At 36.8% G+C, this 23,149-nt stretch overlaps 1 protein-coding gene across 1 annotated transcript in view; it reads right to left on the bottom strand.

Moving 5' to 3' along the window:
• gab2 (GRB2-associated binding protein 2) overlaps window positions 1-23,149 on the bottom strand; it is a 51,049-nt gene that overhangs the window by 25,246 nt on the left and 2,654 nt on the right. The window lies entirely within an intron of this gene.

Genomic DNA, 23,149 nt, shown 5'->3' with positions numbered 1-23,149 from the left:
GGTTAGGTTCTGCAGGTGTTGCTGAAGGCAGCCTCCATTGATCTCCACTAAGTTTCCTGCTGTGATACTAATTCTGCACCGAGTACAACTGAGTGTGGTCCACGCACAAACGACAGCAACAGCTTCAGAGTTCATCAATAACAACTGAAATGACTGTGGCAAACACACCTGCAAGGCCTGCCTTATCCCTCAATCAGCACCGAGCGAAAAGGAGGGGCTCCAGCGAGTGGATAGCCATGTGCTTCAATCGTTTTCATACTCGGTTTCAGAAACCATGTGCAGCAGGAATCACCACTGAAAATAAGCTAATTGCCAGGAGCATCTGCAATCGAACACGATGACTTCAAGGCATAAAGCGAGCTCACATCTAGGAACATCAAGCAGCCTCTGATTATTTAAACTGTCAAAAATGAGTAACACATCCAGAAGCACGTGGTTTTACAATTTTTTTACAACTGTAGACAACAAAGGAAGGTGACAAGGCTAGGGTCACACAGTATGGCAGACTGGCGTACTGCCAATAAAGCACTTGTTTCTGTATTCGTCATGTGGAGCATGCTTACACACAGCAAACTCCCGCGATCACTGCCGCAGCCCGTGTGCTTATTTAGTTCAAAAGAACATGACTGTACTCTGTCGGACTCAGGACAATATTACCAGGCTGTATATTGCAAATAAACTTATGAAAATATGTATATCGAGCAACTCTGTCTATCTATCTGTCTGTCTATATTTGTATATATTCACACAGAGAGGGGTCACAATCTGGAACAAACTCCCCAGCGATGTGGTTGAAGCTGAAAGTTTGGGAACATTTAAAAACAGACTGGATAGGATCCTTGGATCACTTAGTTATTAATGGACACCAAACGAGCACGATGGGTCGAATGGCCTCCTCTGGTTTGTAAACTTTCTTATGTTCTTATATATGATAACTATTCCAATTGGGGAATGATGTCCAATTTATTCCTGCATAACAGGTTCAGCAATCACAATACTCTGGAATATTTTATATCACACTATTTCTGTACAGCATGGTACAAACTGTATAAAATACTGAAACTGCAGCAATATCTAGTGCAGGTTTGTTCTCCCCTTTTAGGTTCCTCAGGCAGTGATCCAGGTAGATTCCAATTTCGGTTTCTGCCAGACTGATGAATGCCAAAGCCTTGAGGGTAAATGAGTTTAATGGCGTTGTAGGTCCGTGTCACAAGCTCAGATTCTCGCACTTTGTCAATGCCCAGGCGTGCTGCAGAGGTGCCTACAAACACACATGCTGTGAAAGAGCAGGAGGCATGCTGGGTATGTCATCAGCTGTCTTTTTTTTCCAGAATAGTTATTTTCAGACTGTGGAAGGTGTTTAAGATGCCTCTTCCCTTGTGTCTCTGAGACCAAATGTTTACTATAAATGTTTAGTATTAATTTCACAAAGGGGACTGAAGCAAGGTAGACCAGGGTGGCCACTCCGGCAGGTTTATGTACCCACACTTCAGTGCATAGAAACTGTATATAGTCATCACTAGACAGTAGTATATAAAGAAAAAAATATATTTAGAAACTGGAAATCCCCTTTTCCATGCTGTCTTTTGCACAACGGAAAAATATAATGCATTTTTGTTTTTTGACACGCTATGTGCTTCGCAAGAGGAACTGCAATTGACCTGCCTGAGCACAGGATCAAAAGCCATGCACAAAAAGGTTGTTTCCTCTCAAGATAGGACATTCTTTTCACTCAATTATATCTTAAAGTACAGGACAGCACTAATAGTAATAGTCCAGTATTATGTTGAGGAAAAAAATAATAATAACCTCCCTTAAATGAAAGGAAGGTCAATGAAAGACTGTACTATGTGGTATTTCCCTAAACAGGAAACTGATTTATAGAAATAGTGGTACAATTACTGTAAATATTTCAGGATTTCCAAAACTATCTTCACAGGTATTACACTTAATGGAACTTTTTGAAATAAATTCCATATCCAACAAATGGAATGAATGTGGGATGTATTTGGAGAACTAGATAATCAGGAAAATACTTTCTACAGTTGCCTGCAATAAAACATCAACTTCAGCTGACCAGTCGCAGGATCCTACTTGATAATGAAACGAGAATGTTTGAGAATTGAATCAGAGGAAGGCAGTTGACACATTCAACTTCTTAATTTCATAAAGCAGTTAACACACTACAAAACAAGTGTCAATCAGAGTAACACATCTAAAATAAAATCATAAAAAATGTTGCACAAGTTGCACAATATAACAAGATGAAGTCTTTCTAATCAGTGCCAGTTGTCAGTAAAGGAAATGACTTGTGAATATCTATTAAGTTATTTAAATGTAATGAAATGTTTAAAACATACAGTATGATTATTCAGACCACAATATTTTATGTACCGATACTGCACCTAACAATGTCACATATCCTGATAGGTCACTGTTGTCTTGGATATTTGATATATGGAATCTTGACTGGTATGCAAAGATTATTATCAGCTTTCTTGAACTACAATATTACACGTGGCTTAACAACAATAATTTCTTAGCCTCTGGACTCCAGTAAGTCAGTGTAGAAATAAGATGACGGCTCTGAGTATCTTCAACATATTCAGGGTTATTAATTACTTCCTCTTCATATTTATAAGCGTGTATGTGAGACAAAACAGTGCAGTTACTTAGAATGTATCTTACTTTAATGTATCCCTATAGAGTATTACCAAATTAATGTTCAATGAGAGTGTTGCTTAATAGGGCGTTTCATTTGGAAAGAGTAAAGACAAATAAAGACATTACATTAAATAAAACATGTTAAGCAACAATATTCTTTCCAGGTATCTGTTATTCATTCAATTCCCTATTCCCCCCTAAGCTTCAGTAAGTTGCTGTTCAATCTGTTTTTCATCTTTTCGATGCCCTAAGCAAAGGCAGATCGTGGGAGTCCTTGGAACAGATGACGGAACACTACTGTTTGCTCGTTTCCAATTAGCTCGTCGGTGAGAATCTCTTTGTGTACGAAAAATCAATGTCATACAGGGTGAGGTCTGGGATTGGTCAGACCTACAAACCAGGGGGTGAGCTGTACAACACCTTATAAGGAAACACTGAGTAAAAGCAGAAGTAGTAGTAGTAGTAGTAGTGAGATTAGTAGTATTGGTAGTAGTAATACTAGAACATATTTTTTACATTTTAAAGGAGTCTTTCAAAATAACACACAAACACACACACACACAAGGCTTAATTTAACTTGATTTCAAACTAGTACAAATAAGACTCAAGACTAACATGTGCAGATACTTCCTTTTTCAATTCAAATAGACAATGACCCTGCCATTATTGTAGCACAGGATTTATTGGGGTTATATAAGGATATGCTAATGCTACCAATGTGAAAACTGCAGGGAGGATCTGAGCACCAGTTATGGAGGTCAATGTCCCTCTCGTTCTTCGTGATTAGATTTTTTCACCATTATTCCATGTTAATTATCCCACGTAGTCCATCAGTGTATAACGCCACCTGCTCTGAGACCATCAAGGCAGTTAACTACCTAGGAAAGTGTATAACATTGTGTCAGCAGTGTGGTAGTTTTTCAGAAGTGTGTATTTACTTTTGAAAGGTTTTACATCTAGAATTGGTAAAACATCCCGACTCCATCATAATGAAAGAGCTCGCCTCCAGGCCTTGCATAAAATTGATGATCTGTCTGCTACATATCAACACTAAACCTAATGGGATTTTGAAGAATGAATGTAAGGCTGCTTATCTCTGATTGCCAAACATCTTAGTGCAATTATTCTTCTATCTATTTATACTGACCTGTTTAAATGAGCAACACTGAAGCATGTTTAACTAAGTACACTCGTATTAAATACATCTGTGTATTTTTAAATGGGAAAGTAAAACATCTTCATAATAATTATAATAAACATTAATTATTATAATAATCATAATAATCAGTTGACATTTTGAAATGTTAATATTTTAGGTCTCTTTGTTCCAAGATCTTTGTCCCCTTTAAGTCCATCCCTAAAAACTATATATATTCTTAATGAAGCCAACTGTCACGCGGGATTACTAAAACACTGCTATAAAATAAATGGATGCCGAGACCATTATCATAGGATGAGTGATGAATAAGCGGTTTTACTGATGTATTAAGCCACAAGACCACACAGACTCTATTTTATTAAGTTTATCACTACTTAGGACAGAGTTCGTTGGTCTTCAAACAAACTTTCAGCTTTAAAACGCTTGGAACCAACTCCACACTTTGGAGCGTGGAGGAATCTTATAACACTTGATCACTTCATTATAAAAGGTCATATTTGTAGCATGACTTCTAGCAACAGTGGAAAGTAAACTATCACCAAAATCATCATTTCAGAAGAAGCGCTTATCAGCTTTCTGAAGGGGATTTATCAAGTATAAATGGTTTATTTTATGAGAAGAAATTAGCAGTGGGTCAGAGACAGTGTGCAGACTCATATAATGGAGCCCTGCCAGAGAAGAGAGAAATTAAAACTTACTCCGCTGAAGCCAACAGTCACAATTATTTTTATTTTCTGCAAGACGAAGCAAATCATCAATATTAAAACAATACTCTCATCAGACGTTCCTTAGCTTTTCTGAATCTTGTAAAACTAGGGCTCAAAATTAAAACTGCAGTGCCTCTTTGTCCATTTCCTCTTACCTTAACCTCATACCCCAACCCTCAAAAGTAAAAAATAAACTGCAGATGATTCCGACATAATGCCACATTACAAATCATCATTTGGTTAAGTTATGTATTTCTTTGCTTGAATGACAAAATATTTGCATGTATATAAAATGATATACTAAAATTAAAAGTGAAGGTAAATATAAATATAATCAAATTCATGTTTGATAAAACACAGTAAGATATCCAAAAAGAACATATCAAATGAATGTTCTGTTCATTTATAGTCTTATTAACCAAATACACTTTTAATACCCTTTAATTGAGACCCAGATGATTTATGCACGATAATGTGCTGATAATGTCAGACTTCTTATGCCAAACTAATTTCATATTTTTTTCCTTTGTTAAAAGGGTATGAAACAAATGTGTGTCATTGTATGCTCAGTCCATAGGGTGGGTGATAAACAGTTTTTTTACATGCAGATGGGCAAACATGCTAAGCAAACAGGTAACATGCTGAACTTAAAAGCTATAATCTTCTGTAAGAATGGTTGAAGGTCAAGGAGTAATTTTACTAGCAGAGAAGTCAGAAAATGACCTAACAAGCTCGGTTCACTTCCTCTCACCTGCAAAAGGTACCCGTGTTCTCTCTGCCACTGTGTTTGTGCAGCTGCGTAAACACGCGTCATGACAGCACCAGGAGCTGCTTTGGGTATGTCTTAACTGTCAGCCTCCAGTTTGTAAGGCTTCCTGTTGCTGGTTTAGACTCATTTTGTTCACTTTCATTATATGATTTTTGTTTTCTTTAACCTTGCTATAACACAGCTATATGTACACAGTTGACACACGGTGTTAATGAAGCAGGTTCTTCAACTGCTGGTACATTTCTGTCACAAAGGCCTGCTGGTTCGTAACCAAACCAGTCAGTACAAGACTTATTAGGTATATATTAACCCTTTGCAATAGTAGTTTTTTTCTGGAACAAGAACAAAGAGAACCCAATGACCACAATTACAAAATTCACAACTGTTTCCTCCCTTATCTGAATTATTTATCCCATACCCACAGCTTAAGTTTAATGGTGAAATTAGCTTTAGAATTGACTTACAGAGAATGAAAGTCTACCGAGATATAAAGTAGTTACTTGTCCACCTTAACAGAACAGAATCCAAGCGTTAGCAGACCCTCCTGCCACACTGCAATCACATTAGTATTCTTGGTTACAAAAAACCCTGGAGTGGAAATCGTATTAGCCTGATACGTCTCTTCTAATTCCAGAAATGGAGGTGATGTGTCTTGGCTCATTAGCAGACCAGCTTCAGTCATGAGGGGTGAGTCTCTGAACTGGTGGTGTGCCTTTATCTGATTTTGAAGGTTAGCCTAAATGTGATGAGAAGACATTTTCAAATACTACATACTTTTTCATATAAACAACACATCTTAGTTTCAGTAGCTTTGCTTACAGTTTCTCTATAAATATCTGCCTCCTATCTTCAGCCACAAGTTAAATCCCCCCCCCCAATCAGAATCCATATTTAATGTGAATAATAATAAATACATGTTTTAAATTTAACCCCAATATTCTGAAAACTAGACAGAGAGGGCTGAAAGACATGTACATTTTTCTCAAACGCCAATTATTTTATGATTATATCCGTTCTGGTTGATAGAATTGTATTATTTGGAAGAAATATGTATGACTTACTTAAATGTCATTAATATCATTTTAGTTACCAGTAGTATTGTTGAATAGTTTAATTATTAGCAGACTGTTCTTATGTAAAATCTGTAAGTAGGCTATCGTAAAATTGATCATTGAAACAATATTCCAGCTAATAAATAACCTCAGAAAAGAGTCCCAGCTGATGCAGTAGTCTTGGGTTACACCCTCAGTTTACTGTAAGAACCATAACCCAAGTGCTACTGGAAAACCGACTGCAGATCATTACAGCACAAAGTATCCAGTTGTAATCAATAGAGAGTCGCATGATGCAGTACATTCCAGGAACACTAGAAGTTTCTGCTGGAAGTATCATCAAATATAACACTGAGATAGCAAAGCACTACACTGGGCAGGTTACCCGGTTACATGCTAATAAAAAGTATACAGTAAGCACGGTAGCAGATTACAAGCAAACTCAAATCTCTCTCATCATTCAGCAATCTGAAAGTCAAATACATTTTTATATAGCAGGGGGAAAACGGTATATTATAAACTATTCTTATTTCTTCCCCATCAGTGTGAAAGGGTATAGTCAAAATGGAACTGAAGTGGGCATATGAAAACGGTTTCCACTGAAAACAACTCTATTATGATGGAAAACCTGCTGTAAACAAGACATTTCTTATTTAGGAGAATAACAAACGTTCAACACAGACCTGATAATCAGTAAATCCATGTAATGGGACAAAAATAAAGATAGTAATTTCTTTGTAAAACAGATTGAATTAATTTAAGGCTTGTTCCCTGCTTATTTAAGTGAATATATAAACAAAAAAATACATATATACACACATACATTATGAGCACAGCATTATCAGTATATTGTCTGTGTTGACACAGTTACCTTATCAGAGCAGGAAAACAACACTACACTTGGTATCAGGTCAGGGTCTTTCCTAACTCAGAGCTCCAGCTGTGTTTAGCAGCTTACTCACACACTTCCACGCCACCGCAGGTTGGAGTCGGGCCAATATTTACAGTGACAGGTGTCTGGGCCTACACGCCAAACACTGACACCCCAGCGTTTTTCATTTCAAGACACAAAGCTGTCATTTTTCCATCAACTTAGTCAAGCCTGTTATCAATAGATCTTAATAATAGATTCAGAATGGATTGTTTATTTAGCACATCAATGAATAATCCTTCCAATGAAATAAACCAAACAAGCAACAATGAACAAAGGTTTTAACGTATTTTCTTTACACCTTTAAGTGTTAGGTGAGGCAAACATTTAAAGCGGAGGCACATCCATTACTTTGCAGAAAAATTACTTTTACAGCTTTTAAACTAAAGCTAAAGCTACAGGAGTAAAAGGCTCAGAAAGATACCATGCCTTCCTAGTGTTTGCCTTTATTTTAATCCATCAGAGTTTGAATTTGTTTAGGCCTAAAGGGTTATACATGTACCTTTCTCTATATAATGCAATACCACTTAATAGATATAATAACTGTTTACCTTATCGTGCTACATGCAAGTACACACATTAAAGTAATGAAACCAGCTGCATAAAGCAAGGGCGTGCATTATTAGTGATGCAAACCACGTACCTGGCTGGAACTATCACATACTACAGTATAAAAATAACCTGACATACCTATAATTAACCCTTGGGAGTTAGTGCCTGTTCATACTGAAATTTACAACGAATGCTGAAAAACAGCAAAACATCCGCTAAATGGAATATATATATCATTTATATTGTTATACACAGAAAGTATTTGTATCTGTTGATTTAAAGTATTATTTTACAGAAGATAGTTAGAAGAGGAATCAGATTAAAAAATAGAAGTGGTTTGCCATCTATTGGGTTTCCTGTTTTGTTTAAACTGTATATTTTTAGTCACACACATTTAAGTGACAACTTCAGCAGAAATGACTTGCTAACCACATGTGCATTAACCATATTAAATTATGTGTTTATAATTATGATTTGCCGATTTACATTTCATGATCCCATTCATAGTGTAAAAATCGGCAGCTGTCAACTGCTTTATTTATAGGGCTTTCTGCAAACAAAAAACCCTACCAAATTATACAACCATCAAAGAAAAAAGAAAAGTGTATCCATGGCATATTTGTATAATGAAAGCCCACCCTTACATGTAAACTTACTCAGATTGTATCGCTGCCCTAAGAACATTTTGGTTTATAAATAGAACCGACGTCTCCAAGATGTCTTCAGATTCTAGACAAATATAAGCTTACAGTGAGAGCAGGACCCCAGTCTGAGAACCACGCAGTCAATCCAATACTGTGTATGATAATGTTTCACTCTTCACAGACGCACACAGAGAACCAGCATTCTTCAAACCCAGTCATCAAGGACGACAATCCAGGAGGTTTTATAGCTCTCGAAATCATCAGCAGAATTACATGAGCTAATTTAAGTGAATAATTAGTTAACTAATTAAGAACCTGGGTAGAATAAAAAACAGAAACTCTCTCCTTTGAGGACTGGATTTGAAGACTTGCAGATACTTCTTACTCAGTGTGAATGGTGTCTCAACAGACTGGTCAAATCAAACTTATTAAAATGAACAAGGATCCTTACTTTTATATTACTTCTCCTCTCAGTGAGAACACACTATCCTCATCTTAGTTTTATTTGTTGTTCAGGAGGGAACAAATATTGAATCAGGAAAAGAGTTCTTTGTTGCGATCTCACAGTCTGTTATTATATGTAACCATGACTATTCTTTTTTTAGTTCAGACTGAGACTACCTAAAATAAACATACTATTCTAAAAGACAGGATACTTCAACATAATTCAAAAATTGTCATTTAATCCAGACACTGGAAGGGATATATATGAATATTGAACACATTCTTTCTCTTCTAATTATTATCATTAAAGTAGCTGGTAAGAGAGGCCATTCAGTTATCTGTTAATGTCCCAGTGAGACATTTGGTTGTGCGGCTGTGTGGAAGCTCCTATTGACAACCAGTTTTATTGATGCAGTGAACTGTGTTTTGTCATCATGTTTTAAAAAAGGATGGGCACCATTGGTTTCTTTCAGTAAATAAGTGGGTCAATCCCTATACCCTATACAACTATACTAGCTGGGACAGCCATTGCTCAGTCTTGCAAACACGTTCTGGTTCACAATGAATGAATTAATATCAGTGGTGTGACCATGTGTTTCACAGGCTACCTATTTGAAGCACACTTACCGCACCATCTAAGAACTTTATACCTATCCATCAAAAGGTGTGAATGTAAGTCCCACTGGTTCCTATTTTAATACAAATGACATTTTGGCTGGGTGTCTTCATAACTCTGAAAGGACAAACGATGAAAGCCTGATCTCAAGCTCGATATTGCAATTCTAGCCCTAAAAAGAAAGATGAGTCTTACCTTAGATATTTACCAAGAGGACACACGACTTGTTGATTTGCTCTGTTCAATCTAAAATTGACATTTTCACATTCATTATTAATGTGGAATTATCGTTAGCAATGTCAGAATTTCACAACAAAGAATCCATACTTTATTTTTCAGCTCCTGCCCAAATCTTCAAATGTATCTATTTACATGACATATATTGTGTGAATTACAGATGATTCTGTAAGAAATCAAATCTTTGCTTTGTTTACACTGTGTATGTTAGTGTCGTAGATGTCTGCGTCAGGCTTGAAACTATTTGACGGTGTTCTCAGTGCATGACCTTAAAGAGACATCTGATATGGAATCTGCTGTGAACTTTAAATACCAGGCCATTACACAAGGATTCCTTAATGAACAGAAACGTCTTTCAGGAAGTGCTTTAGAATGAAAACAAAAATAAAAACTACAACAAATTGCCGAAGTATAAAATGCCAGCAAAATGAAACCATTATACATGTAAATACCAAAACTGCACTTTGTGTGAAATGTTCCCAATTTAGAAGCCCAACCCTAGGTAACCCCATCAAACACATCTCTGCACATTAGCGGAGTTAAAAAGAACACATACCACAATTGTACTTCATATCTAATGGATGCATTACAGTCTAGCTGCAACTTACATTATACTTCTCAGGTTTCCAAATAGTCAAAACAGAGAGTTTGGAAAGCTTTCAACTGTGAATAAAAACACATCCAGATAAGACTCCTCCATTTTTCAGTTTTCTGCCTTCCAATTCACCCACACACACAATGGCATTTATGGCCAGTGAAAGAACAGCTCCCACAAAAGAGGATATTTAAAGATAAAGACCACAGCCAAAAACAAAAACAAAGGCAGACAACTAAAAATCTTACATTTCCTACCTGAAATCAAGCCATTAAGTAATAATGTGGTTTGTTTAATTTTTACTGATTACACTACAAAAGTTCACAACCTACTCCAAATCACAGTATCTTATTTATTATTCTGTTGGAGGAAGGTGATGTTCTCAGCACCTAAAAAACAGATTTGCATACATTTGAATTTCATACCCATGGAGCAAAACACAAATAAACCACAGCAATCAAGGCGCCTGTATAGATCCTCATCACACTGAGGTATGTGAAAGGTTCTTTCCTGTTTCCCCAAACTGAATGGCAGTTTCTGTGATGCCAAACTACATTTCTCATCCCAGAACTAAAAGGATAATGATTCAAGTGACATAAACAGATGCAACCATTTTTGTTCATAAACACCTGGCAGATATACTTGTACACAATAAGCAGTAATGATATTGCATTTATACTTGCCCGTTTCCATAATCACGACATTATGTTTTTTGTAAATCTACTACTTTTATTTTAGGATGTTCAGAAGACGCCTAATTCTGTAAAAAAACAAAAACATTCATTTTACTCACACATCTAGATACGCCCATGACAGTATCGCTATCAGAAAACCTGATCTGCAATCAGAAGTCTTTGTCGTATTTCTCCTGCTTCCACCATCTGGTTTCTTTCACCAGCAAAAGTACCTGTAATGATATTTAGCATTGCTTCCTTATTTATTGACTGATTTCCTAGTGTTTTATGTATGATAAACAAAGAGTTTTCCAATGAATGAAGGCAGACAAATTGCAGTGTTTCTCTAGTAATTCAAGAGGTCTTTTGGTTGTCAGGCAGTGAGAGCACACAAGCAAGTCAGATAGCATTGAGGTGACCTATCACGTCCTCAGAACTCTGTTTTCATAAGATCAGAAACCTGTACTGGGCGTTTCAACCGAAAGGCAGGTGTCTGTCCCTATGTATTTCGGTGAGGGGCTCACACCATACCACTTCTCTGTTCTATAGATCACGCGTCACTCTCCCAGGAATTTAACTTTAATTTGCAAATGTGCGGTCGAATAAGACAACTGCATCGTCTTACACACAACTGCGACTATCTACCATTGTGACAGAGAATTCGTCTTTTTTATTCAATAAAAGAAGAAGGTATGGACTTTGTAGTCAGTCAGCAGGATTAAAATGTCTGCAACTACCAGACATCAAACAACATCAAAAAACATTTACTATGGCTTTTCTTACATCACTTATCTGATAAACATGATGTAGATAGACTTCCACTCCCAGATTGGAAAAAAGTAATTGGAAAAGTATTAGTAAAATCATACAATGTTGAACAGATTTTGGTTTTAATAGTCCTTTATCTGTTTCCAAAGCTATTAAGTTTGCTAGCCATTATTCACTAGCTTTGTGTATATAACCAGAAAGGGACATTCTGTTATCTGTTATGGCATAAAGCCTTGAGAGTAATACAGCCAGCGCACACAGACACACAAACACCGACATGCTGCGGTGTTTTTATGCTTGACTAATGTTTTTTGTTAGTTTTTATCATGCCATGTCAGTAAAACAAGCATAAGTCATTTTGCGGGCAGACAGTCCAAATGACAAGTTAACAGTCAATGTTAGAACATGATAATGTGTGTTATTATTATTAGTATTATTATATATCACAATGGTGAAACCAAAAAAAGCTGTACAGTGTATTGGACACAGACATTCAACATGCACACTTCAAAACATATATTTACTCTGTCACCCTGACATTGAATATCAGTTATTTCCGGGACACATTTTTCTAAACTATTCAATCTCTGTTTTACCATTTTAGAATATTATGGATTACTTGAACTCATAAGACACACACAATTTAATTATTGCTAATAAACGTCCAGAAACCAGAAGATTAAAGCACAAAGTCATCAGTCACTGAAGCCTGCCTTCTGCACACTGTGACATCATCTGCAGGGGAGCCCTCAGCTGCCAAAACAACATAACAAATCTCACTGCAGCCGCTTCTAATAAAAATATTCCTATGTAATAGCAGGTCACCTCCCAACCCAATTCACTAATTGCGTTTAACAGCTCACTGGGGAATCGGAGGGGGGGGGGACTGACGTGAACTTTATTACATCGAATCAATCTCTGAATTAGGGCTATCAACCTGTACAGTGAAGACAAGAACAATGCTCGAGTCACTGCAATGTATTCAGTGATGTCATAACAACAACAACAACAAAATACTGGTGAGAGAAGGCCCTTGGTCAAGGATAGTCTTAAGTTTGTGTTAGCTTATTGATCAAGCAGGGGACATTTTTTAAGCCTTAAAGGAAAACGGTTATTGTATACACGTTGCTATAGTGTATAAGTTCTTCCAGATTGCACTAACCAGGATGTGTGGTGTCACAGAAATGTGATCTTCCAGGGCTCCACTGGCTGGAATACTGCCACCAGCTTACATAGAGAGTGTTTTTATTTGAAAACTATTACCAGAGTCGTATTCGTTACATTACAACTCAAGTCAATTAAACCAAATCTGTGGATACTCAATTAAATGTATATTTGATTAAAGTTTAGCCTTGTTCTACCAATATTCAACAAATGGCCTGTGCATGGTAGTCATTCATATGTTACACATAACTTAATATGATAAAACATCAAAGATTATTTATGAAATGTCTAAAAACATTCATATGGGTCATCTCTCACAAGGAATACCTGTAAATTGTAATATAATGCTTTAATAAATGTGTTTTCATTGGCAGAGATGCTTTTAACTAGAGTAAATGTGATAGATGATTACCTAGAAACAACAGCAAATCTGAAGTAAAATATTATAAAGGTACGGAGATAAAAAGGTATCTTTGTACCTTTATAATAATTGAAGTTTGATAAACAGTAGAATAAAATCCTAGAAAACTATCTAGATCTGAAGGAAACCGTTGTTCTAGAAATTAAGCAGCTATGCATGACTGCTTGCATCATTGTGTAAAATCATGTGCTTACATCACCGGAAGGGTTTAGTATTAGGCAATTAAATGCTAAATACCACAAGTTGCTGAAGTATTGTTTTGAAAAAGGGAAATCTGCTGGTGGCGTTGTCCTCAAACCAACAACCTCCTCCTTAGAAAGAAGAATGCATAACCTTAGTCAGAAGAAATGTACGCCAAAGAAAAGACAATAATACGAAGACAATGTCCCTGATGTGATATGTGCCGTGGGTCTGCCGCTCAGCTGGCTGTCTGTGCATACTGTCTGGAGCACAGAGTGATTAGTCAAATTGACATCTGGCTCAAAACACTTTGCCACATCCTCCGGGCTAATAAAGGAACAAAGCCGTGGAGAGTAGCCTGGTGGAAGCTCACTGCAGTGCATGACCCCTGAGTTAGAGGTTCGCAATCGAATTAGACAAAGACAATGCTGTGCCAAACCCGACGTAGGCTTTTGTGATGCCATGCCTGGTAGTCTTCATCCTCCCATATCTGATCTTAGTCATGCTTTCTTGCCAAAAGGAAGTTCCTGCAAACGTCTCTCTTTACAATGGCGCATCTTTTTATTCCTTTATTACTGTAAAAAAGTAGAAAATAAAAACATTTTGTCATTGGTTTCACAGTGCGCCTAACTCTTAGATTCCTCCAGCTGACACGTGTCTTTAAATTCATAAACATTCATTAAATTCATATGCCATTTGGTTTTTATTGATAACCTGAAAGAAAAAAAAAAAACACAAAAATGAACACAAGACAAGGCATCACACACGCTTTAAACCTTATGAGGTGGAAAATATCATTAAAAATGATTGAATAACTTCAAGTGACAAAGTGAAAGCTGTACTGCATGACTGATAGTCCATGAAAGTCTAATATTTCCACAGCAAATAAATACAAAATTAAAAACACAGAAGTGAAAAACACCCATTATAGTATCAAGCAGTTGTTTTTGAATAATCACCGTTAACATTTAGTTAACCATTAATTTTTATTACCCACGTTCACTAATTTAAAACAGAACATTTAAAAGAAAGTTTAAACTGCAAATGAAAAGCACGACAAACACAACTGCTGCGCAAACAGCTCTTTACTATCTTCCTTAGAAACTCTGTCAAGCAGAATGTTTGTGATTAGATTGTAATTGGCTCAATGCAATGTGTCAGAGGATAAGGCATTTAGTAATAATTCTACGCACTTCCAGTGATCTAAGACAATATGTCCTGATGTCAGAAGGCAGTTTCTCAAGAAATATATATAAAAAAAAGATTTGTCGTAAATTGTGATGATTTGCAAAGCAGATAGCTCTGTCGGACTACAGTTAGGACAACGCAATCTGCACTGCAACCTCTGATCACCGTTTCCTGGTATTGCAACACCAGAATTGGCATCTTATTAGGTAAATACAGAGACAGCAGGCGTGTTATTTGTGAAACCTCTTGTGAGTAGCTCACAGGGTGCTATTAAATGGTTTCACTGGTCAGGGTTTATCTAACAATCAAATGTTTTAAAAACACTTTTTTTGTTAATAGATATTCTCCCTGTTTCAATTAAAGAGATTTAATCCCGGCCGGCAATCCTGAAAGGTTCCTGGCTTTAGATGATGCTACCATGTCTCTTAGAAGAAACAGAAACACTCTGATTGGAAAAAAGCAACAACAACAACAACAACAACCAAACTATCTTTTCATCTGTCGTCATCTGCTGTGTGGTATTTGTTGGGAAACTCCCAGATACACGATTACACACTTGTCTTTGGCCTGCAGTCACAGTGTGGAGGTAGGGGTGTGGGTGTGTTGTTCCCTGGCTTTGGCTGTCGTATTCGCTAATCCTTCTGTTTACTATTTGCTCTTCACGTTCAATCTCCCGCCCTCCCTCCCTCTCTCTCTCACACACACACACACAAACAGTCCCTCTCTCTTTTACAGGCACCAAAATACGCACAGCAATAATTTCCAAGTGGCAGTGAAACAAGACAAAGTTAAGGGTTTTCAACAGAAAACAAAACAAAAACATTCTTAGCCTTTTCATTCCTGTTACGGCAAACTGCGGCTGACTAAGGGATAAAAGATCAAAAGAAAACAATCAGCTGTGAAAGGGCATTTAAAGGACTAGGCAGTAAATATGTTTAATTCTACATATCTTTAAATAATTGCTTCTGTTTTACATGTTTCCAATGTATGGAAAAAGCTCATAATTGTGCTTTTCAGGCTTGGTAGTAAAATGGTCCAATTAAAGGAGCTGGATTCGCTGAACCACACTGGTTGTCTGAAAGTAAAGGTCCCTCTCACAATGGGCACACTCATGTATGTACCAAGCACAGGGCATTTACAGCAGCGGCTACTGATGTCTGAAGGAAAGCTGTGTTCTCTGGGAGGCATTCAGGTCCTCTTCATTGTTCTGCCAGAGTGCCTAATATGATTTTAATTTCCATTCATTTAAAAAGAGCCCTCACAGCCTGTGACACATGAGTGTAAGGTTAGTATATACAGGGGGGGGGGTTGTGATTAAAAAAAAAAAAAGGTACTTCTGCATATATGTATTTTTAGATCATGATTCAGACACATAACTGTACTCAACTGACCAAGTCCTTTTCTCTTCCAAAGCTTTTGACTTTTTGTATAAATTCTTTTCAAAAAAAGGCACGTTCCTTTCGTACACGATATACCTCCCTAATGCTTAAATGCTTCTCATACTTTTTATATTAGATTTGTACCTGCTATTCTATTACTAACCAGCCAGCATACTTAACAAATTTGGCCTGAATACGACTCAGTGATATATGCTTAAGGTCTAAATTAATGTCATGCTGTTGAAAATGAGTTTCTAAAAATGGGCGATATGATATGAGCGAAGACTAAGGCAGGCTGATTACTCTAAAAGCAGCACAGAGTTCACTACTCTGAACAATTTATTACATTACATTCCTTTCTAAAAATTGCTGTATAAAATGGGAACTATTGATCGCGGTGCCGTTTAAATGTGTGTAATATTGTCAGTTTGTGATTTATTTTATTGTAGGTTGTGCTGTAGACAAAACCTTCCCCCCATTTCCTGTTATGATGGGGGGCCACATAAACTACTGTTTTAAATAACAACAAATTAGTCTATAATTGCAGCCCTCAGTTATTTCTTGTTTTCAGATCTTGTGTCCCTCGTTCACTTTATAAGGTTTTGGGAGTTGTGAAATGATCAGAAATACGGCTGCATTCTTCAGATCAGCAATAATCGTGGAACTGATGCTCAAATTCTCTCTCATTTCACACCAAGATATTTGCTTTTTATAGTTAAAAACTGACTCCAGAATACAAAAAAGTACAGAAGAAAAGCTTTTGTTTTGTTTTTATGTGGTGTGCAGTTGTGTGTGTGTATGTGTGTGTGTGTGTGTGTGTGGTGGGGGGGGGGGGCAGTTTAGCAATAAGACATCTCTCAGAAAATGTTACACTTGTCATTCTGCATAAGCAATTTCTGATTCATGATTTCCTGTCCCTTCCAGAAAAGAAGCTGCATACAGCATTTAGTTAATTTAACATATTTATGACTATGGCATAAATAAGCACAATAAAAAATATAAGAATAGCATCACTAGCTCAAATACATGTTTTCCCTATCCAATTGTGTAGGTTTATAAAGATTGTAGGCATGATCTTGAGTTCAGTATTCACACAGGACGGGAACAGGCAAAGAACTTGGCAGAAACATACAAATTACGTGTTGTTAAAACAATATATTGCATAATGTACAGATTACAAATGAGGGACTTTGCCAGACATTTCTAATATGCCATCATCAGCTGCATGACAGCAACTATTTTTTTTAATAAAGCTCTCCAAACTTTTCATTAAGGTTCCCAGCTCAGCTTACATTGCCCAATTTAAATGTCATGTCACAGCAATGACAGAATGACAAAAAATAATAAAATGCAAATGTTGTTTTTTTTCATATACATGAAAACTCCACAGTATGTTGGGTTTAACAAAACAAAAGATGCAGCTTAAATGATATTCTTTGGGTTGTCACTTTTAAAAGGTTACAATGAGTATGTTAGTAGTGTTGGCTGCTTGTAACCACATTTCAAATGTGAAAACTATTCTCATGGTGTTCACATACAGCAATTCCCGGTTTTCTGAAGCCTGGCTTCCACCCAAGACAAGCCTTCCCACTCCCACTGCTTGGGTGCTATTCAATCCTTTAGGCAGAAGCACTTCTACCAGTTCAAGTTTGAAAACAAGATTTATACAACAAACAGTCCCAAATGTTCATTTGAGTCTCCTTTCTTGAAACTTTCTTTTTCATTAATCAGCTTAGGATTTGTGAAATTATTGTGATCCAACATCACAAGAAAACAATGAATGGAATCTAATTTAATTTGGGGAGAGACAAGAATTTATTATAATACGAAGAAAACAAGAAATGAACGTATAATTTTGCATTTGCTGGTCATTCCACCATTTTTTTTTTCTGTATATCATGGGTCTTGTCTCTCATCATTTCCTGTAGGTGTCATTTAGTGGAAATCTTGGTGTTTTGCAAACATTATCTACTACACAGAAGATATTGCTTAAACACAAGATGTACGGGCCTGTACCACACCTTCCTGACACTTCCTACAGTGATACAAAGTTTGTGAAAGCTGACGACGATATTGTAACTAAAACATTAAAATCGAAATGCAATTCAGTGCAAAATTGCTTTGGGAATTGTTATGACGCAAACTTTATAAATCCGAACATGAAATTACGCTCATTCAAAACCTTATTCACTGCTTTAAATATCTGGAATTAAAGTACTGTATGATTCCCTCGGCATACTCTTTAAAATCATTTTGTGAAGTGTCTTTGGTTCGCTACGTAAAGGCTATTAAACTGAAACCGAGTGATTATGAATGCCAAGGAACAACTTCCTTTCATGGGTAGATCTGTAAATGGGTTGAGAGGAAATGTCATTTTCTTCTTTCTTTACATTTGATTAAAACATAAATGGGAGTTATTTTATAAAGTAGCAACCAGGAGTCGTCTTAAGAGCTTAGCTGAGGTGAAGATCTTGCAAATGAAACAAAAATTATCATATTAAAGGACGCAATAGCAAGCCAATTAGGAATCAAAATGCTCTTTCCTCATTTTTGTTTATATATAAATACATAGTGTGTATTATGTATTACCATTCACTAGAGGAAAGCAACTGCCTAGTCCCTTCAGATGCTGCCACTGCAATATAGACACTGCTGAAGTGTTCCCAGTTCTGCAGAAAAAACAAAAAGCCAGAATCCTTGAAAACGCACACAAAAAAAACAAGGAAAAGGTCTGTGTTTGTGTGCCTTGTGTCTGTCGGAGCAGGAACTGAGAGGCGTGTTCAACTGCCAGTGACCTCCCAGGGCACGGCCGTCCCAGAGACCCTCGCAAAACAACACACAGCCCAGCCACTGACACTGCGGCTCTGCTTGTTTTTCCTTGCCTCAGAGAGCTGAGACATCATACTTACCGAGCACAAGCCTATGTGTTCAAACGGCACCGTGGCAAAGACAGGCGGCTATCTCTGCACAGATATGATCCGTCTGGAATGTTGTACTAGTTTACGCAAACCCAAATATTTCTGAAATGATGTCAGGTAGCACAGTAAAAAAAATAAAAGAGTGGGCGTTTAATGCAGTACCATTGGTGTTGGTACTCCAGCTGCTATTTCTCTCTCTCCTTCTCAGCATTATTAGGCCATCATGAGTGAGAGGAGAGACAAAGCTACAAGTCCAACAATTGGTAATGGGGCATTAAATCACTTTAAGTTGTCTTAATAATTCATAATCCATCTGATCGGACGTTTTTTAATATTAATCACATCAATGTTTTCTAAAAGGATAACCTTAACTAAACTCTGGTATGTAATACAAACAGACATGTGTTGCCTTAATCAGTTGTTTGTCTTTTCCCTGACTAAGCTGGAAAGCGTCCGACACAGACAAGTCAGACCGTTCCCACTTACTTAACCCCCGCACTCCTTCGCAGCCATCTCTTAATCTCCAGGGCTCAGGACACAGACAGCCCTTTGATTTTGGTTCGAGAGGACCAAAAGGAGCAGACTTCAAAACAAATGATTCACTTATGTATGCCAAACAGATGACACAACGCACTCTGTTCTGGGAATGCACTTCACCTAGGCATTGTGGCTTCTTGAAGGCACAACATGGTTGTTTTTAAAAGATGTTTATCCACACTTGGATTAAAGTTACGCTGAAATCAGTTTAGCAGACATAATGCTCATCAAGGAGAGAAAAACAACTAATTTGTTTGCCCATCCTCTATTACAGTTAACAGAAATACCACGGTCTATACGCGTGGGATTTTTAATTAGCTATTCTTAAAAACATGCCAGTCTATGACGGGGTTTCCCTAACTAGTGTGCCGTTGCACATTGTTGTGCCTTCAGGCGTGGACATGTGTGCCAAGGAATTTTGGAAAAGTTAGACGTAAGAAAAATAAAATAAGAAAGAAAAAGTATAAGAATAAACTTCTCATTAATGAAAAATTAAGTCCTTTACAGAATAGATTTGTGTGCCGTATTGCCATGCTGAATACAGAGACTTTACACTATATACCACTGTACAGCATCAGTAGGTTGTAAATCACAGATCATGTAATTAAAAATAAACTACGTCAAAATAGACAGTAGAAGCATGAATTATGAAATTAATGTAGGCTAAGGTTATTACCTAGTGCTTCATGTTTCAACATCCATTGCCATGGAACTCCTTCTTTGCATGGGATTTGCATGCAATTTGCATGCCATTGTTAAAGTACGGAAATGGGTGATCTGAACAACAGGAGTAAGAGCAGTGCCCACTGTTTCTGTGCCCTCCATGCTATTATTTGACCCTCTGTCATTAAAAAGATATACATGTAAGAATCAGCAAAAATGTATCAATCATAATCAATAGACAAATAAATAAATAAATAGAGGGGTTTTACAGACTTGGCTGAAAGGGCTAGTTGTATAAACATTTTCTCTGCGAGAAGAGAGCAATTGATTTTCAACATCACTAATCATAGAATTCATGCTTTCCCAATATGCAAACTCCCTGTTACCAGTAAACAAATGAAGTGATGCACTAACCTGTGACAGGCAAACTGAAAAGGGAGTGGTCTTGTTGCATCACTGGAATTTGCATCTCTTCCCGTAAAACAAAAAACAAAAACAAAAGCAATAGTTTTTGTCCAGTGCACGTGGCAGCTAGCAAACACTGGTGATGAGAGTTTGCACAATTCTGCTGAATTTACAAAAGCCCAGATTTAGGAAGGGGTCATATTTGATAATACTATGTCATTTGTTAATATGATTTTGGTGTAGTTGTTTCAATGTCGTATATAGACAATACAGACACCATCCACCACAGAATAATAAAGAATCTTCTGGATAAACTTCAGCACTAAGACCTCAAGAGCAAGTATTTCATTTAAAAAGGTCATCCTTCCATGTGTTCACAACGCTTTAGTAACAGTGAAGTGGCAATCCTTCATCAGAGCTTGGCACATATGCTTTTAATGATCAGGTTTAGCGTGGCAATAAAAGTACAAGTTCACACATGTGGGGTATGAAAGCATGGCAGTACTGAATGGGGATGATTATCTGTATATGTATGGGAAGGTTAGAAAAAGAAGTCAACCCCGCTTAAAAGAACACGCCACTCACAGTCTAAAAGTCCCTGTGATGAGCATAAACAAAAATACAGACATGCAGGCTGCCATATTGCTTTTTAGGTTCTTCTATTTCACATGCATTTGTTTACTGAAGACTTTTCATTCTTAATTAAAGGATCATGGGAAAGACTTTTGTGAAGATGGAAAAATAATGCAATAACCATAACCAGTTATATCCCTTTGGACACTGTAAGAATCCAATGCCTACACATTTCCAATCCCAACCTCCCTGAAAGAGCATAAAACAGTCACCGAAACTGAGCACTACTCACTGAAACACAGATACATCTGCGATATCACCTCACAGAAGAATGTACAAAAAACTCCCATGGTTTAAAAGTCATGTAAGCCAAATTGTAAAATACTGGAGCAGTTCGTTTCAGAGTGCATCAGAATTGGACAGGCCTCCAAAAGTGTTGGATCTAGTTCAGAGTGCTAATAAGAAACCTCTTACCAGAAGAGAGTGAAAGCAAAACTGGGTTTGATGACAACTGCTGGAATCTGATAAATATTTTACAGGTGAAACTTTGCATGAAGTACAAAGTTCTAAGTAAAACTGTTAAATGGTGAGATTTCAAAGGTTCTGCTGTCTAAAAGGAAGCTGATATGAGGGGATATGTTAGCAGAAAGACATACTGTTTAGACATTTGTTGATATTGAGGACAGCGCAGAGAATCGGTTGTTTTTGTGGCAGTGAAAATCATGAATCAAGAACTGTAAGGTTCTTACTACTGCTTTGCATGTAGTGTAGTGATGAGAAACACACTATTGTTGATTTGAGTATCATTGCAGAAACCCTTGCCACTTGTGTCATCTCCCAAGTGAATGCATATTTAACAGCCTATATTATTAGAATATAGAGTACATTAGATATCCAGCACTAATACAATCACTAATGTGTTATCATTCATAACCTATAGAAACCAAGTGGGACCAGCGATTTAAATGTTTGGTTATGGGATTGGGCGTATTTCTGCTGTGATTCTTTATGGCATTCATAATCTAGAGCCTGAAACACTGATGAGCTCATAGGTGATATCACACATATAGCGGGAGATGCTGTCACACCGATACAGTTACAAGCTGTCATCCTTAGAAGCGGCCATAGAATATACCTTGACAAATGTCTTTATGTATGCATGGGCACTTGGATTAGAAGGAATAAATTAATCAAACATAAACTGTAACTCCCTTTTTAAAGGAATAACGGAAAATGGGTCTCTCAAAAAATAACAGCTTTACAAGTTAGGTTTAGCAAATAGTTTATTATTTTTGTATTTCACAAAAATGGGATAATCGTTTCCCAAAATATTTTGGTAATGCTTTAGATCAGGGATTTCAAACCGGTCCTGGATATATTTGCTTTGTTAGGTCAATTAAGGATTCAATTAAGCAATTAAGACCTCAGTTGGAACAAAAACCAGCAGGGCAGGGGGTACTCCAGGACCGGTTTGAAAACCACTGCTTTAGATTATGTGGACCAATTTAATATGAAATACATATTAAACTGGTAATCAGCTAATAATCAGATAATAATTTATCTAATATCTATCTGTGCCAACAAACAAGAGCATTAAACTGTGAAGGAAGTTAAAAAAATGGCTCAGTCATCTAAAGTGGAGCCATCAGACCCATTATGGCAAGTTACAAGAAACAAATCAGGCAATCTTTGATATCTCCACTTTAGATACCTGAGCCAGTTTTTTTTTAACATTTACATTGTTTTTGGTCGAGATAGATATTACATTATCATTCTATTGAACTTTAATTATCATGTAGTTCAATGTTAATTGATTATCAATTGAATGTATATTTCATATTAAATTGGGTCACACAATCTAAAGTATTACCAATATTTTAACTATGTTAATTTATATTGTAATACATGT

This window comes from Amia ocellicauda, chromosome 3 (genome assembly GCF_036373705.1).
Source record: "Amia ocellicauda isolate fAmiCal2 chromosome 3, fAmiCal2.hap1, whole genome shotgun sequence".
Lineage (NCBI taxonomy): Eukaryota > Metazoa > Chordata > Actinopteri > Amiiformes > Amiidae > Amia > Amia ocellicauda.
This window is presented reverse-complemented; position numbering and strand designations above follow the sequence as displayed.